Below are 5,590 nucleotides of genomic sequence, written 5' to 3'. Positions count from 1 at the left end.
AATCAATTCTAATCAAGGTCCCCCAAACAGTCAAGAATTTAAATCCTACTACACCCTAATAAGTGTAAAGTCCTAGGCTTTTATGCGGCCAAGGACATTTAAAGAGAGTACCCCTTACGATAGGATCACCCTCCTTAGCAAAAGACGGAAAATTGCGCGCGATACTGTTTTGGTTATGATGATTCATTACATACTTTATAATCAAACTAATGACAATACTTCTCATAAGGTTCGTCATTAGGAGTTTGCATCCCTAAATAGGACGTCATCAATATTCCCATTCTTAAACGAGCCTATTTTCGTGTTCATCATTTTTTTTAGTTGTAATTGATCAACCTTGATTTAAGGGTATAATTTATTTTACTTTTCTATGGTTTAAAAAGCCCAAGAACCTTACTTGGGATGATTGCCTCACAAGAAAAAAAGATAGAAATAGAACGAAAGAAAAAAAAAAGAAAAATCATTCTTTAAAAAAAAAGAGAAAGAGTATGATACCAAAAAAAAAAAATTTATTATTCTCATTAAATGAGAGAAGATAATGACTGATAATACCGAGAAAATGATTTAATTATTTCTTGGATTTTACATTCGGAGGCCATCATTCTTTTTAAGCAAATAGTAATATATTATCCTTTAAAGATGAGCAATATATGAATCATTAAAAAAACAAAATAGATCTCTATTGTAATCTAAGTGATCAACAAATACCATAGTATATTTGATCATTTTAAGGAGTATGTTTGGGTCGATTAATATTTTTAAAATTTGTTGAGCATTTTAAATCCAACTTTCTTGTCTTTCTCTTCTAACTTTTTCGAAAACAATTCATTTAAAGTAAAATCCTTAGATGATTACCTTGTTGAAGTCAACACAAATCATGAAATTCCATTAATGATTGTTCGTGAATTTTTTTGACATTTTTCATCAACAAACTTGCTTAAAGTGAATTCTTGATGAGCTTCATTTATGGCGCTCAATAGAATAGTTTTTTTTATTCCTATTTCTACATTTTCTCGTTTTATTTTCTTATAATCTTTCTAGTTTTCTCTTATTTTCCGTCTTTATAGCTCATTGTGGTTTCCCGTTCACTTTTATGTGTTTTCCATGATTTTATTCTTTATTAGCTATTTTATTTTAATTTCTATTCTTTTTGCTTTCTCTCTTTCTTTTACTTGATTTCTTGCAAGTAAAGTTTTGAAATCTTGTTTGCCACTCCCTTACGGATGTTTTCTTATTAATTTTATGTTCGGAGTGCGCAAATATTTGAAGATTAAAAGGCTTCCCTCCTCACGGGTATCACATCGAGAGCACCAATGATGAAGATGCACGAGAGTGCAAGGATGAACGAGCGAGCAAGGGAAGCTAAGCCACGAGCACCACAATAGGGGTGCGCGCGCAGACCCTGGCGTGCGCGTGCATGGCTTCCTGTTGCGTGCGCATGGTGGTGCTCCGCCACCCTTCGCTTGATTTGTTATAAATAGCATTGACTTTTCCTCTTTTAGGGGTACACGATTTTATATGTACTTGAGACTTATTTCGAGAAATTGAAGAGAGAGAAAGTAGAGAGAGAAACTTGAGATTACTTGTTTTGTACTTCAATTTCATCTTTGATTTCAACTTTGAGCTTGGATTTAACCTTCAATGAATGAAAGTTTATGATCTTTCCTTTTGAATTTACATTCTCTTGCTATTCCTTTAATTCTTGAATGTTCAATTTAAATTTTGATCTTTGGTTGAGAATTTGTTGAATGTTTGATTTTCTCTTTGATTAAACTTGAAATGATGATGTTTGTGATTCAATTTGCTTTGTTTTTCAATTCCACCATCATTAGTGAGTAGACTAGTAGCTAGGGAAAAGGGGAAGCATGCTTGATTGTTGATTATTTCTAGTTGATGATTCTTGGTTGATTTAACTGTTTCAATTAAATTGGTTGACATAGTTATGCATGTGATTAATTAGACTAGTAGTGATCAACCTATAAGATTAATCTAGATTGCATATCAAATTTCAATGACATGAACCCTTGATTTGAGAATTGCTTTAATTAATTGAATTTAATTGTGATTTTCCTGGTTAGCCATTCACATTGAACCCTAGCTTGGCTTCTAGGAGATAGCTTTTGGATTCTATTAGATGCAACTATTGTTTGTCTTTTGCAATGTTTTAATCAATCGAGTCATTCATCGATTAGCATTATCATTGAGCTTCCATGTGGAACCTTTATTCTACTTTTTAGCATAGTGAATTTCTTTGATTTGTTTAGCTATTTGATACCTTAGTTACAATCCAATTCTTCTGACAATCTTGGAAGTAGCTTAACCTAGGCTATAGCTTTCTCCTACTCATTCCTTTTCGGTTCGACCCTTGACTTACCTTATACTCGTATTAGGTTGGTTAAGTGATTATAAATTTGTTTGGCTCTAGGGGAGATTAGAAAATGACCTACATTTTCCCTACGACAAAATGATGTCGTTGCCGGGGAATGACATTGGTGCTTTGTTTTAATTGTTGAGTCTACCTCATCTTAAATTAAAATTACAAAAAGATTTTTCTCTTTTAGGCTACACTTGTAGTCGTGCTACTAATTGTTTCTTTGAGATTGTATGCATAGAGCACGTGATCGTTCATTAGTGCCACTTGATCCGGAGATTGAGAGAACAATTGCAAGGATAAGAGTTGTTAGACGATCTATGAGTTCTAGCTCTTCAAGTAAAGAAGAACCACAACAAGAAGAACAAGCAAGGATGGGAGAAAATCCAAGGGTGGCATTGAAGGAATTGGGTATTCCTAGTGCACATAGATGTGAAAGTGGATTACTCCACCTACAACACCAGAAAATGACTTTTAAATTAGGTTGGCAAGGATCACTTTGATAGAAATGTGACAATTTAGAGAGGCCAAGCATGAAATCCCACTCAATCATCTCAAGGAGTTCAAAAAGTATTGCAACACTATCAAAGTGAATGGAATTTCCCAAGAATTCATCTGCCTCAAGCTTTTTCCCTTTTCCCTCACAAGGCGGGCCTTGGAATGGCTAGACAAGGAGGTTAAACCGAATTATCTAAGGACATGGGACAAAGTGACCAAGGAATTTCTATCTCATTTCTATCCACAAAAGAAAACATCAGAGGCTAGAGCTTTGATTTAAGATTTCAAGCAAAAGTCTAGTGAAAGCCTTTATGAAGCATGGGAGAGATGCAAAGAGTATCAAAGAGAATGTCCTCACCACAAAATTCCTACTAAACAAATTATTCAAATCTTGTATGGTGGCCTAAGTCCTCAAGGAAAGTCATGTCTAGATGGAGGAGCCGAAGGTCCCATTATGAATAAAACGGCGGAGGAAGTGGTAGACATAATTGAAGACGTAGTGGGGTACTATAGAGATTAGCAAGATGGTGAAAGGGAGTCAACTAGCAAGATTGGCTCTGCGGTGTACTCGGTTGATCATCTAAATGCAATTAACAATCTATCCTCACAAAATGACAAACTTGAGGAAGAAAATGAACGCTATCAAGGCAAAATTGGAAATTGCTACCTCCCAAGCTTCGATTCTTCCCTCTGAATCTAAGGGGAGAGGTATGTCTTCTAATTCTCAACCCTCTCCTTCTTCTAGTAACAAGCCTAGTGGATGCTTGTTTTGTGATGTTTGTGGATCGTATGATCATGATGCTTCTATTTGCCCTCATACGTGTATGGATGTTTGTGATGATGAAGATGGAAATGTTAATGAGCATGTGAATTATGTGTCAAACAATAATGATTCTAGGTTTAAGAATCAAAGAGGTCAATGCAATAGGAATTACAACAACCATGGAAGTTTTGACAACTACAACCAAGGTGGTGGTAATAGGAATCAAGGGAACCAAAATTCCCGAGGTAACTATAACAACCAAGGTTATAGTAGCCAAAATCAAAACCAAAATTATGGTAATCATAACCAAGGTTATGGTAACCACAATCAAGGTTATGGTCAAAATCAAGGAACAGGTAATTGGAACAATCAGAATATGGGAAATTTTCAAAACAATGCTCAAAAGGGTCCCTCGCCCGGATTTTCTCCAAAGACCCAAAATGATAATTCCGATGTTCAATCCTCCTCTTCTTCTTCTTCTATGACTAAATTGGAAGAAATCATTGAAAACTAAACCAAGTTGTTAACACTTATATGGCGGTGAGTGTAAAGAAGTTTAATAAAATGATGACCCACAATAAGATGCTTGAAAACCAAATCTCTTAACTTGCCAATGCTTTGAAAGACCATGCAAGTCCTCCTTCTTTACCTTCTTAAAGGCATAGACCCTAAGAGACCCGTTAATGCCATAGTAAAAAGGAGTGGTAAGGTGCTTGAGGAGAGTTTGCCTAGCAAGGGCAAGAGTGAGAAAGGTGCAAAGGAGGTTTTAGTTAAGGATGAGGGAGATGGTGCATCTTTAAGTTAAGTGATGGTAGAGCCACCAAAGGAGGTGATGTAAGAGAGAGATGTTGTGAAACCTAAGCTTCCCTATCCACAAAGATTCAAGACACAAGTTGGATGAACAATTTGGAAGATTTATTGACATGCTCAAGTAACTTCGTCTTTCTCTACCATTTACCGATGTTGTCACCTAAATGCCTAACTATGAAAAATTCCTCAAAAACATTTTGAGCGGTAGGAGGACTTGGGATGTTGTGGAGATGGTGAACTTGATCGAGAATTTTAGTGCAATCATAATGAACAAGATGCCACCTAAGCTAAAAGATCCCGGAAACTTTTCCACCCCTTGTGCCATCACTAGTAGAAAAAAGCACTTAGGCACCGGTTCAAACCCCCCATAACCCACCGGCTTTGAATCGCTGAATATGTGAGGGATGCCAATTCCTCCAACATTTGCCACTTGTTCAAAACCGGTGGGAAAAAGAGCAATTGGCACTGGTTTACCGGTGGTATTAATTATTTTGTCACCAGTTAGTCGGTGCTAAAACCTCTTCCCGGGATTTTTTTTTTTTGTTTTGCACTTTTTTGGCACCGGTTAGCCGGTGTCATATTATGTATTTTTTTTTCCTGTTATCTTGCAATAATATTTAAAAATAAACCTATAATTCCTGCAATAATAACCTGTTTTTTAGGCCTTTATAATTAATATTAACAATAGTAGTAATAGTAATTATTATTATTATTTTTACCAATAATAATAATATTATTAATAATTATAATAAGAATAGTTTCAATATTGTAATAAAAACAACATATATAGATATAAATGTTCCCAAATGCAATACAATAAATAAAACGTGTTATATATATATATATATATATACATATATATATATATACAAACAATACTAAGTAATTAATAACTAATAATATAGTTAAAAAGTTAACAAAACATAAATTCGCAAAAAAAGTGACATTTACATGTTAAAGGTGATAAAAGACACCAACATGTCTCGAACTTCATTAAGTTCCCTGCTTGTCAACGGACCATCCTTTTGCACCTTGCAAAACTTGAATTATATAAAAATTATTTTAGAATAATTGATCAATTAGGTTAAACATTATGTATTTTCTATTTCTTTCTCATAACATTTCAATATTATCTAGTCTTAGGTGTC

General features: G+C 34.6%; 1 non-coding gene across 1 annotated transcript; it reads right to left on the bottom strand.

Moving 5' to 3' along the window:
- Positions 1 to 3,129: 3,129 nt before the first annotated feature.
- Positions 3,130 to 3,235, bottom strand: LOC145608876 (small nucleolar RNA R71). Its single transcript, XR_014105937.1, has one exon. It is a non-coding gene; the product is annotated as a small nucleolar RNA R71 (small nucleolar RNA).
- Positions 3,236 to 5,590: the final 2,355 nt, after the last annotated feature.

Source organism: Chenopodium album, chromosome 2 (assembly GCF_948465745.1).
Source record: "Chenopodium album chromosome 2, dcCheAlbu1.1, whole genome shotgun sequence".
Lineage (NCBI taxonomy): Eukaryota > Viridiplantae > Streptophyta > Magnoliopsida > Caryophyllales > Amaranthaceae > Chenopodium > Chenopodium album.
Note: the sequence above shows the minus strand (reverse complement) of the source record. Positions and strands in the feature narration are given on the sequence as shown.